Genomic DNA, 14,154 nt, shown 5'->3' on the forward strand with positions numbered 1-14,154 from the left:
CACACCCTAGTTACTTTTCTGTTTGTTCTTGGTGGATTGCTCTCAAATATTTTATTTTTTTATATTTCATTTTCCTTTCAAATTACTGAAATTCTATCCATTACTATTAAAATTATAAAGTCCATATGTATGCATGTTGAATTTTGAAGTTGCATGTTTTCCCCATGTTCCATTAAAAATTATATTACATTTAGTATTAATGACATAAAAAAATGGAATGCTAGTTAGGTCTACTTTTTTCATTTGAATTGTAAACAAAGAAATATCTATATTTCAAAAGACTTAATTATGAAGGATAGAGGCTATGGAGCTGCTGGGGAAAAGTATTCCTATGGCACTACTGATTTTCAGTGCTTAGCTTATCATCAGTAGCATTGGAAATAGCTGATCATGCTTTCCTTCTTGATATATGTTTTTGTCATTGGCCATCCTGGACACCACACCTCTCTGACTGCTTCCTTTTAGATTGTTTTATTGATTATTAGTTTTCTCTGTGTATCCTTTACACTGGCATGTACTAGTGCTCAGTCTTAGGCCTTCTTTTCTTCTCTGTCTACAGTCACTTGGTAATCTTATCCAGTCTCATGGCCTGAATGCCAACTATCTGCCAATGACTTCAAAACATATAACTCTAGTTCAGACCTGTTTGTTTAACTCCATGATTGTATATCCAGCTACCTCGTTGAAATTTAAATATGAAATCTAATAGATACACCAAGTTTTTAACATGTTCCTAACGGAATCAGTCTCTTCTCCTGCAATCTCCAATTCTGCTTTCTCCACATTATTCTCCATATTATCGATGACCATATTGACATGGGCAAAAATTATATTGTGATCCTCATATTGTGAATTCTTCTTCCTTTCAAATTACACATGCAAACATCAGTTCATTCTTTTTGTTCTACCTTCAGAGTTTATCTTGATACTGACCAGAGGGAACCCTTTTAAATAAGTCCAGTCATTTCCATTGCAACATTTGGCAAAGCATATGTAGTGACGGTACAAAACCATGGGTGCAAAGAATACCACCTCTCCTGTGTAGTAATTACTTTTGAGCCATAAGAAAGATAATTGGCTTTGGAAAGTTGTATAGGGTCCACTTCAACTGAATCAATAAATTGTTTTATATTTTTTAAAAGATCTGTAGCCAATAATTATTAATATTTGTTAAATACTGAGGGCGGATATGTGAGCACTCTTTATTGTACATTTCTGAAGGTTTGAGGAATTCCCTAATAAAGGATTATTAAAGACAATAAATTAAAACACTTTCCATTTTGTTATCCTGTGCCAGTCTGCACCGGGCTCCTAAAGGCATACTTATAGTCTCTTATTTCAACTCATTCTTCATTCCAGAGACATTTTTCATTCAACATTCGTTGCCATAATTTAGAATCAAAGGAAACTGAATCTAAGAAAAGCATTTATACACTACAGAACATCCAAGAAAAATAAGAATGAAGAAGGACAATAAACCCATCTCATATCAATCATAAATGGTTATACTAATGGGACCATGAGAATATTTGTCATATATTTGAAGCAGAAAAAGGTGCTTACGATACAGAATCAGGACTCAGGATATATAGTTATGATGAGGAAGCATTCTGGACCTTTTATAAAAGCTTTAATGGATAGTTACCACTGTCTAGTAGAGAGTTGGATTGCCTCACAGTAGTGATTGCTCTACTGGTGGCTGAAAGGAGTAAACAGAATTTTAAATATTTGTCACTAACATTGATGAACGGTTCCTTCTTGAATTTGGAACCAACTTACCCCTAATTTCTTTTGATGTTCTTCTGTTTATAATTGTCTTTCTTAAAACATGATGCATGGCCATGCATGGACATAATAGTCTTGACGTGGTCTGTTATATGCAGAATGTTTTGGGGATTGATTCAGGGTTTATACCATATTATATCAGATCTTTAGGTATATGATCTCCTACAGCAGCCTGTGATAAATCAGCAAGAGATTACATTAGATTTTTGGCCTCTGTTCTCACTGGTGGGATATGTATAAAAGAGAGAGTATGGAAAGGCTGGGAAGAAAGAAGGTCAAATGTGTTTTTTAAGTTCTCCTTTCATAGCTACATTTGTATTTGGGAATGTCATGGTTGAGAAACAGGCTATGAAGAAAGAACTTTGTTGGTACAAAGTACATTGTTCCCTTTAACGGGGGCGGACACATAATTATCATTTCTTGGATTTTATTTGTGTCATTCAGAATGGGAATTGGGAGAATTATCCAAAGGTTCTAAGTGGGGGGAAAAAACACGACACCATCACCACATTTTGCTGATGGTGCAAGTGGCAAGGAGGACATGAAATCTGTAATAAGTAAATTTCTTAATTACTGTAAAGATATTTAAGATTGTCAGCCTGTTTTAAAATGACTGTGTGTTTTGCACATTGCTATATTTCCTGCATCTGGAAGATTAACACATAGTATACACTCAGTAAATATTGTTGAATACATTATTGTATTTATTTGACCTTTAATTGAATCCTGAAAATAAGTTGCAGCAGATTTTCCATTTCTCTGACTACCAGTGCTATGGTCCTTGAGTAGTTTGCTCCACTAATCTTGTTTCCATGGTAAAATGAATTTGCGTCTACTCTCTAGGGGTATGTAGGAGGTTGGCAACATCTCTGTCAATTGTGAGGTCACCAGTAAGACCTGGCAGTGATGAGTGCTTCCCCAAATCACAGCTGTGCAGCTTTCTCAGTGGTCTCATTCTCTTCCACTTAAAGCACATAACTGGGCTGGAATTGCATGAGATAAGTGCTGCAAGGGCTCATCACCATGGTGAATGGCTCCAAAAAATCACTAAGTGACTAACCCTTTAACAACTAGGTGTACAATTGAATATGCACCAACTCATTAAGTGCTAGGGTGGGTGGCGATTTGGAAGCCACCTTTCTGGTCAAGAAATACTATAGGTCAAAGTTAGTTAATAGATTTAAATTCTTCTCTTAACAATATGGAAAATGTAAAATTTTCTCTTTTGCAACAAAAAGAAGCCACGTTGTTATGACTTTTGAGAATCCTGATGGATGAAGACATGGAAATGTTTCTTTGCTCAGCTCTTGCTATTGAATTTAACAACAAAATGAACACGTGTTTGATCATCTTGCATAGCACTACTAAAATTTTAAGCTTTAGCATTGTGCGTTAGACACGGGCAGGAGCTTCCTCCAAGTGATCTAAAGGAGAGCTTACTCTTTTCTTCAAAGTCAAATTGAGAAGGCATTAATTCTGATTTTGTTTTTTGAAAAAACATCAATCTTACAAGCTTTCGCTTTTTCTTTAACCTCACTAGCCCTTCCTCCATAATCTCCTTTGCTTGTTCTTTCTCTTCTTCCCAATGTTAGGGTCCTCAGAGATTGATCTTAGGCCCGGTTCTGTTCTTTCTATATCCTCTTTTACTGAATAACATCATTCAGTCTTAGGGATTGAAAAATGATCCTTATTTTGGCAGCTCCCACATAGATGTCTGTAGTGTAAAACTATCCACTAAGCTTCATTCTCCAACTATCTACTTGATTATTCCCTTTGCATATCTCATAAACATATCAGACCTGATAAGTTCTCATCAGAAACTTTGATTCTCTATCCCTTAAATCTGTTTCAGCTCCATGATTTGATTGTTATATCTCAATGACAGGCAGCTGTCTCTTCCTTTTTACGTACTAAAGCTAGAAACTTTGGAGTAGTCCTTAATTCTTCTGTGCCACTGTTCCTCCATGTCCCAATGTCACACCATTAACACATTTGGATGATTGCCCTCTGGTTTGGGTGAGAATCCAAAATAAATTTCAGATCTGTGTACTTTTTTCCACATCCTTAGTCCAGTCACCATGTGTTGCCTCCTTAGCTTAGCCACTGTGATCTTGCACCTGGATTATTGGAACTGACATCAAACTGGCCTCCCTCATTCTACTTTTGGTCACCCTAGAATCTGTTTTCTGAAAAACAGCAAGAATGGTTTTCTTCAGATTTACATCATGCCGTCCACCATCATTTGCTTCCAATTACACTTCAAATAAAATCTAAATGGCTTAGGGTCTCGAGAGCTCTACATGAATCATGCCCTGCCAACCTGTCTGCTCTGTTTTTGCTTCCATAATTGTTTATGTATGACTCCTATCACTGCCTCAGTCTCCACACCACCTGTCAGTTTTTAACTGAGTTTGGCTTGTATGTAGGGTTTCCTAATAGACTTTACACTAATGCCACCCTTATTTATTGCTTTAATTACTGCAGTTGCCTCCCAACAAGTCTTGTGTCTCTCCATTTCAATCCTTCCTTCTTTTAGATTAATCTAAGTCATATGTACCTCATTTAAAAAGTTAATGCTTACTGTAAGAATGAAAATATCCTGCCCTTTCTCCCCATCTTTGACTTCTGCCCTACAGGAGCAATACCATTTCTCCTGGTACTAAGTATTCTAGCTATATTTATTCTTTATTTTCATTTTGAAAATGAAAGCTTTATAGGAGCAATCCTGTTTTTTCTGGTACTAAGTATTATAGCTATATTACTTATTTATTTTTTACTTTTTGAAATACGTTTTGCTGTGACATATACACATGGGACACAAACATATGTTGCTATAAATGATAATTAGAAGTGTATACCTTTGTGAACATAAAGTACATTTGTTGAGTTTCTCCCACATGTCTTCCAGAATTACAGCATTGGTTTATGGCATCGCTTCACCTGGGACACCATCTTTTCCCAATTTAAGTTTGTTTTCATATGGTGGGCTCCTTCTTTCACTTTAGTTATTGCTTCAAATGCCATCTCCTTAGTTACTGAGCTACCTTTTCTGACTTCTCTAGCATTCACTCTTTGTTTTTGGATCTTTCTTTGTTTCTTTAATACTGCTTTTTACAATTTATAATTTCTTAAGTGTATTTTTCTGAATACCTGATTTTTGTCTGTCGTTCCCTCATCATCCCCACTAAATATACAAAGTCCATGAAGACACGGGTTCGTTTTGTTTTCATCTTTGAATCCTCAATTACTTGCATACTGCTGCATGGCAGGTATTCAATAGGTATATTTGTAATGAACATTAAATAATCATCAGGAAGTTACATTGGAACATAATAGATTGGGGCTAGACTGGCAAACAACTAAAAAGTAGATTTTAAAATAAATTTGCTCCCTATTTTTAACATGTTATTTGCATATTTAAATAATTAATAGATAACCCAAAATAATAATTACAAATTATTAAATGTAACAAGAGTTTACAGTGAGGTGAACGGATACAAGAAAGCATATGAAAATAGCTTCTCTTGATATTGAGCAAAAATTAGAATATACAATGAGAAATGAGGTAACTATCAGAACAAGAGCAACAACAACTAAAGCAGTCATTTTGGATATCTAAATGTGAGGATGGAGTACTCATTTTCCACTTGACCAGTCTTCACCACTTGCTTTTTACTTCTTCACCATAGAGGCCAAAGAGTAGCTTCCATTTATTCTCATACTTGTGATGTTGTATATGATAGAGTTGAAAAGGCACATTTTGAACCTTTTAACATCTATATCTCTATTAAATATCAAAGAAAAACATAGAAAAGGCCAGCAGTTTACAAGAAAATGAAGAACAGCCATATAATTTTCATTTGTAGGAGTGAACTTGTTCCTGTGTAATTATGTAAGTAAAATATGACTGTGTTGAAAGATATACCACAAGAAGCCCTCATGAAGCACATCATGATAAAATTTGTAAGCAGTGTCCAAGAAAATGTAGATGGTTTAAAAAAACAAAGAGGACTTTCATCAGGGATTGTTTTTGAATATGAATCAAGTAAGTGAACCTGCTATGGAATGCCCCTGGGTTTCTTTCTGATAACCATTTCACATTCCCACTTCCCATACATGAAGTCTCTTCTCTGAGGTCCCCTCATTTAACAGGCATTTCTACATCACTCTGTAACCCATTCCTAGTACTTGGCACTACTTGAATTCATATTATACATGTATAGCTTTTCATTAAGTAAATAAGACTCAAGGGTCATAATAAAACTCTTGCCTGCCCCTCCTAGTTTTATCTGTGTTGTTTATTTGTAGGTTCTGAGAAGACTTCTGGTAAATTTAGTCACACAATTCTCTATTTAATCTTTCAAATATTTATTCTATAATCCACAAACTGTCAAAATTCACATAAAGTTAAAGTGAATCGGCCACATGCCGTCTGCATTCAGGCTTTCTTAGAAGAAATTACATGCAGTGAAAAAGGGAGAATGAAGTCAGAGTCCTTGTTATTTCTCCACCTATGGCTTTCAATCCTCCTGTTCAGTGCGCTGGGCTTTCTCTGGCTCTGTAGCATTGGAACTGTTAACGGACACCCAGAAGGAGGGGCAGGTTCTTAGGTGACGGATAGCATTTTGGGATATTATTGCTGAGCTCCACATTTGCCAAGTGCTTTAAATGGACAGTCTTTCTTTGGCCACATTTGCGGCTTCTTGGGAGACTCTTTTCTTCAGAGATGCTCCTCAGTCTGTGGGGATCTCACTCTTGTCATATGAGGTGGGTGAATTCATCTTCTTAGGTGGTCACTTGCAACGCCTGCCTTAGTCTTTGGGTATCTGTTAACAGGGATACTTTCTGGCTATATTTTCATTTTTTTTATTGCAAATTAGAACACAGACAGAAATAAGATTATAAGTAATCAACACAAAGCTTAACCACAGATTATGAAGCAAATACAGATCTTTTTGACCTAGCTGGATAAATGGTGCATCATTTTCTTTCCTAGAGTGTAAGTTGATGATGGTCCTTGACCACTTTGTTCACTACTGTTCCCTGAGCTCTAACTGTAAAAAGGTGATACTAATAAACATTTATTGAATAAAGAGTTGGATGAAAAAATAAGTAATAAAATTATGATATATTTAGAGGATAAACTATTATTCGGCAATTAAAAAACACACAAAGATAACATAATGCTGTTGAGAAACAAACTTTTCTTAAATGGGACAAAGTAGAATATGAAATTCTAATATATATCTATGCCTGTGTATACACACAAACGTATGCCCACACACAGATACATATACAATACAAATATATATGTGTATTTAAATTGACTAGAAGTATATACATACATTCATATGTAATTATCCTGTATGATAGGATTTAGAAGAATTTTTTAAACCAGATTTTTAAGTGTTCCACTATGTTTAAATTCTGGTTTTATGATCAGAAAAGATTGTAGGAAAGAAAATAGAAAAGATACTTAAAAGAAAGGAAGAGGAAAAACAAAAACCTTGAAATATTTTACCAAATCTGCCGTGGGAGAACTGTTGGGGCATCCACCGCTGAAGGAGGTCTGGAGGTGAAACCTCAGTCCACTTAGAAAGCCAGTGTGCCTTTGCCAGCCAAGAAGTCTGATCACATACAACAGTCAGCTCAAGATAAAGTTCAGAACCTTAATGTAGTATTTTTGTCTTCTGCTTTCGGAGGGATGGGGCCCTGGCCTGGCAATTGATATCAAATTTTGGATATCTACCATCTGTGAGGTGTTATGCTTGACGTTCAAATTCTTAGTGTAAAATTTTTTTAAGATGAGGATTTTTTTTGAAGTAACACTCATATGGCAGGCCTACCCTTTTGTAGAAAGCTTCACAAAGGCAGTATGTGTTTGAAACCAGACAGCCTTTCATTTGAGTCTTGTCTTCACCACATACTGATTTGTGATCTTAGGACATAATAAATCTTTTTGAAGTTCACTTTTTTTTCAATTATAAAATTGATGAAATTAGCATGTGTCCAAGGCTCTATTTATAGATTAAATGAAATAATGCGTATAAAATGCCTTGTAAACAGGCCTATTATTATATTATTGTTTGCTTATAAATAGTTTTAAATAGGCTTGAAAAAGAGTAAAGGTCCATATAATTTTTAGCTTGGGTAACTAAAAAAAGGTAGAGCCATAAACAGATATACAAACTTTGAGAGGTGGCACTACTTTTGAAAGAATAATGATATGACTGAAGTGAAACAAGGGAAGTGAGAGAGGAGGGTTAATCTTGACTATGAGTGAGGGGGTTGGGGAATCATCTCCATAAAGGAGGTTATAAAACCATTGAGTGTGATAGATGCAGAAAACAATTGCTGATCAAAAGCCAACCTTGGAATGAGGAACATGACCTATTTAAGGGAACAGAAATAGTTTCTAGAGACAAAAAGGACCAGGGCAGTGGTAATTCAAGGAGGAGAAAAGTAGGCAAGGATCAAATGCTGCAGAGAGGGGAATAAAAAAGGAAATTGTGGGCAACCTCAGAACAATTTCTGAAGTTTGGGGATTTGGGAGGGGGAACTAGAATGTAAGTAAAAATTTAAGTAGAGTGTAGGTAGCAAGCAAAGATAGCGTGATGTATCAAAACCAAAAATTAGCATGGAAACTGGGAAGCCTACACTCTAGCCCTGACATTCACATTGACTCTCCGTATAATTTTAGGCAAGCCATGCAATATTTCTAAGGATTGATTTTCTTTATTTTAAAACTCCTGTAATGCTCAGATGATTTCTAACTTTCCTTCTATCATTGGAGTTTTATGATTCTCTTTGGAGTCCTTTGGTTAGGAAAGAAAATGGAATGAGGTTAACAATGTGATCATCTGAAAAGTTTTCCTAAAGATACTACTTGGGCACACAAGGAAGCCAACATTGGAAATGCCCAGTGGAAGAAATAAAATTCTAATTTCCCTCTATGAAATCACAGGTGGAGTGAGTACCTGCTCTTCAGAGCAGTGATGGATACATTTTCTGTTATCTCAAGAAGGAAGACTACATTGAGTTAACAGCAACATTCCTTGAGCATCTGTTATGTATTAGACCTTATGTATTGAAGGCATGAAGATGAGCACTATTCCAAAGCCTCAAGTAGCTCATGGTCTAATCAGAAAGACATGAAACTATAACCACAGTAGACATATTAGTGCAACAACAGAAAATGTCTGGTGTAGAATTAGATAAGGAAGGCAGTGGTTACTCTGGACAAAAGATAGGGTCTGCTTGATTTTGAAGGATTGATAGCTCTTCACAGACCCAATGGCATTCTGGAAAGAGAAGGCACTATGTGCAGTATGCCAAGAGGTAATCATGCAACTAAAGGTTATTTTGAAATATGTTTGTTCACACAGTAAAAGTTTGTCTGTTATTGTTATATATGAAGTTTGAGTAGTAAAAGTAAAACTGGAGAGGGAGATGATACAATTCTCATAGCCTTATAGCCTCATATATCTTCATGAAGGATTTTATCTTTCTGAACATACTGTGGAAGCATTGAAAGGATCATCAGAAAGAGTGTTTTGAGATGATAAGACAATAGGATAGATGAGGTTTCAGAAGTGTAGTTTTATACAGATTTATATGTAGATATAGAATACACAAATGCATGAAAAATCACTCCCATTTACAGTAATACTGAAATGATATTTTATTTGAATATAGCATAAGGAAAACATATGGCATTGTAATTTATGCCAAGCCCTATGTCAGGCTTACATTTGAAACTATATAATGCTTTATAATGAAATATATTAATACACTATAACCTTATGAGAAAATACTTAAGAAAATAAAGCCAGCGTGGGTGCAGAGGCTCACACCTGTGTTCCCAGTATTTTGGGAGGCTGAGGTGGGCGGATCACCTGAGGTCAGGAGTTCAAGACCAGCCTGGCCAACATGGAGAAACTCCATCTCTACTAAAAATATGTTATCCTAACTACCAGGGAGGCTGAGGCAGGAGAATCACTTGAACCCAGGAGGGGGAGGTTGTAGTGAGCCAAGATCATGTCATTGCGTTCCAGCCTGGGTGACAGAGTGACACTCCATCTCAAAAAAAAAAAAAAAAAAAAAAAAAAAAAAAAAAAAAAAGGAAAATGAAGCCAAACTTACATAGAAGTTCAGATCATGTACTGACTGCATCAGACATTTGTCTAAAATGTTTTTACAAGCATATACTGATTCCAAAGCCTTTAAGCAACTTCTGTTACCACTGTTTACAACCGAAACACTTCTACTTCTTCTAGTGTCTCACTAATTCTCAGATGTACCGTATATTGGGACAATAGACTTACATCCTAAGATATTTCATATTCAAGACATTGGCTTTCCTTGTCCCATCAAGAACATTGTCATATTTTTTTAATTATATGAGTTTATTTTATTTTCTGACTATATCTTCCCATTTCTCTGCTCAAACCAGACATCTTCCAACTGTTGCCTAGACTCTCCATCCTCTTTGCCCCAACTCATAACGCCTCCTCTATAAGGAGCATCCTTGCACTTGTCTTATGCAAATCCTGCTGTCCCTCAGTACCTTTCTCAGATCCTGAATTTGTAATGATCTATCACCTTTCACATGTCCATCAGCACTTAGGACATTTAGTTATTATGATATGCTATATATTTTTAAATTATTTTAAATGACAAAAATTACAAATACATCACAAATGCACATATTTTTGGTGCAAAATATTTTGATATATGCATACACTGTGCAAAGATTAAATCAATTAATGTGTCTGTTATCTCACATACTTATCAGGTTTTGTGATGACTACATTTAAAAACTACTCTCTTGACAATTTTCAAATATATAATGCATTGTTTTTAATTACAGTCACCATGTTGTGCAGTAAGTCTCTTGAACTTATTCCTCTTGTCTAACTGAAATTTTGGATCCTTTGACCAACATCTTCCCAAACTCCCTTTCTCTCCTGCTGACCACCATTCTACTCTCTGCTTCTATCAGTCTGACTTTTGTAGATTTTACATGTAAGTGAGATAGTACAGTATTTGTCTTTCTGTAGTTGGCTTATTCTACTTAATATAATGCCCTTCACATTCATCCATGTTGTCACAAATGACAGGATTTTCTTTAAGTCTGAGTAGTATTCCGTCTACATGCACACACACCATTTTTTAATCCATTCATCTGTTAATGGACACTTAGGTTGATTCCACATCTTGACTATTGTTAATAGTGGTGCAATAAACATGAGGGTGCAGATCTCTCTTTGACATACTGATTTCATTTCCTTTGAATGTATACCCAGAAGTGGAATTGCTGGATCATATTTTTTTAAAATAGGATTTTATCATGACTCTTGCAATGTTAAGTATCTAATGAATGCTCAATACGTATTTGTTCAACTCAGCCTCAAAAAATACCTTAAGCCAGTTCACTGAAACTTTAGCTAAAAATCAGAGATTCTGGAACATGAAGAAAATTGCAAGAAAGGAGCATGGAAGAATGAAGATAAAACTTCAGATAATTGTAGCAGTACTTTGGTTATGTCAGTGATTTGGAAGTGAGATAGTTGAAGTGAAATAGTCATCCCAGTAGAAGTGGGGAAAAGAATGGAGAGTATCAGATTTCTTTCTGTTCCTTCTAACTTTTTAGTTAGATCTTATATACTTTAGGATCTGTTTATCTAATAGCCCATAATTAACTTGATTTTGAATAAATGAACCATTTATAAATAATGAGGTAAAGTAACAATATATGAACATTCCTGTACGTGGTCCAAATCAAATTTTATGTTTTGAATAGAAGTTGGTGGTAGTGTCAGCACATCTACATGGAGATAAAAGTTAATGGTTATTTTAAAAAGCACAGAGCCACATAAATGGAGAAAAAGAAATTTCAACCAGTAAGAAAAGAAATGACTGGTAGCTTATTTTCACAAAAGCAATGCTAAATTGCAAAATACGGAAATTCTTACTAAATTGAGAACTCAAATAACACTAAATGACAACAGAACAGATGTAATCATATGAGAAAATGCCTATGAAGATAGAAATAAATTAGAAAACAACTGTTAAACTTAATTTTGCATCCAGATATTTACATGAAATGACTCAAGTTAAAATTATTTCGAAAATTTAAAAGGAAAATATGAAAAACACATATACTAGGCATTTATTTTAGATAATGCATTGTGCCATATTCATTCACATAATATTTTATTTCCTGCTAAAATTCAGAGGACAATATTTGCACTAAAGCAAAGGCTGCCTAATTGTGGATTGCCCAGCACAAAGGCACTTGTGCAGAAAGGTTAATACGGGTTCATGTTCTTTCATAGCTTGTAAAATCACAGTGCAGATAAAACAGTTTATTTTATTAATGGAAAAAGTGAGCCCTTTGCGGGGACACAGAAAACCTCAAGATTTTCTATAATTCTGCTTTAATATGAACCAGTATCTTGAATGACACATATTCATGCTAGGGCACTTTGTGTGACATAGGATAGTATTCTAGGCCCAGATAGAAAGTTCATGGTGTGACTTTTGGTGCTAAATATGCCCCAGAGTGAACTGAGTTGGAACACAGTGGTCAGACTATAAACATGTATTGAATGAATGAGTCACCACTTATAATTATTCCAACTTGTTTTTTTCCTTTTTAAAAGTAGCTTTCTTGTTTTTAAAAGTGTCTGTAGATAAAATTCTAATACAACAGAAAATGTTTTGTAATGAAGAAGCTTCCAAATCCTAACAAAACAACAATATAATTTATTTCAGATAGTAATTTACATACTAACAGGGATACAAAATTAATAAAGTTAGATCCTTTGTACTCTTTTTCAGCTTATACTCAAATGTTTGGGTGCTTATATTTATTATGATTATCCTTATTATTAAAATTAAAGTAACAGCAAACATTTATTGACTGGTTACCCATTATCAGAGCGTTACCCATGATAAGAGCATTGCTTTCTGTTCCTTCTAACTTGTTAGTTTCTCGTAGTTACACAGCTAGCAGTAAGTTATGAACCCGGTTCAGAATCTGTTCTTGGAGTCATTAAATTTTATGAGATAGTATGCAATTAAATTTTATAAGGTTTATTGTTATAAATCTAACCATGTTTATAACGTGGTTGAAAGGATGTATTGAATCACAAATTTATGATTTTCAGAAACTGAGCATGTTTGCCTGAGCTGTGCTGAGTATCATAATTATTATTTTAATCATCAGCCTCACTGTCAATTTTATGAGCGACCTTGAAAACTTATTGACTCTCAGAATTACACTAATCCATAAGACAAGAATAACATATTTCTTTATTTTTAGCCTAGATCAATAATGAGTAACACAACACCACCTATTCTTAATTTATGTGTAGATGTACTATCTTCATTATCCCCTACCCCTGAATACATTTGTGTGTGTGTGTGTGTGTGTGTGTGAGACAGAGAAAGAGAGAGAGAGTGAGACATAGGGAAACCAATAGAGGGAGACAGAGAGAGAGAGAAAGAGAGAGGAGGGGGACAGATCAAGGTGATAAAATTGGTATTATTTAATAATTTTATCTTTAATATTTTCTTGTTTCTCATTAAATTAAGCTCAAGGGAAAAACTGCTGGATTTGATGTAATTACCTTAAAATACAAGCGAGTTTCAGATTGAGAGAAGTAAAATATGTATGGAAAATGAAAGAACTTATTTTTAGGTATTTGAAGGCATATTAAAATTATACAAATATTTGGCCCACATATATGCCTAATATTTTTAAAGGTTCATTAGAGTTAACCTTTCTTCATTATCCCCTATCCCCGAATATATTTGTGTGCCTGTGTACGTGTGTGTGTGTGTGCGCGGGAGCAAGAGCAAGAGCGAGAGCGAGAGAGAGAGAGAGAGAGATTGAGACATAGGGAAACAAATAGAGGGGGAGAGGGAGAGAGAGAAAGGGAGAGAGAGGAGGGGGACAGATCAAGGTGATAAAATTGCTTATTCTCATTCTTGATAATTTTTAGTGATAAAACTCATTCAATAAAATGAGATTGATTAGGATTTTAAGATTTACTCTTGGTTTACTTTATTTGGAACAGAATGAAATGAAGTAGAATATTAGCAATGGAAGATGCAATACCCTAATAATTCAAACAAAGTTTTAAAACTTTCTTCTGTACTTCCAAAGAAAACATGCATTTCTTTCAGAGTATATGTATTTTTTAAATTTCCACTTTAGAAAATAATTATATTATTATTGTGCTACTTATATGTGGATCAAATTGAAATGAAATATACATAAAATTGACACTGATCATTCAAAACAGAATTAAGAACTTTGATATTAGCAGATTGGGTATGAGTAATACAAGTTTTAGTATATGA

At 34.7% G+C, this 14,154-nt stretch overlaps 1 protein-coding gene across 1 annotated transcript in view; it reads left to right on the top strand.

The window, feature by feature from the left end:
- ADAMTS19 (ADAM metallopeptidase with thrombospondin type 1 motif 19) overlaps positions 1-14,154 on the top strand; it is a 271,163-nt gene that overhangs the window by 32,266 nt on the left and 224,743 nt on the right.

This window comes from Rhinopithecus bieti, unplaced genomic scaffold (assembly GCF_001698545.2).
Source record: "Rhinopithecus bieti isolate Rb0 unplaced genomic scaffold, ASM169854v2 scaffold_8035, whole genome shotgun sequence".
NCBI lineage: Eukaryota > Metazoa > Chordata > Mammalia > Primates > Cercopithecidae > Rhinopithecus > Rhinopithecus bieti.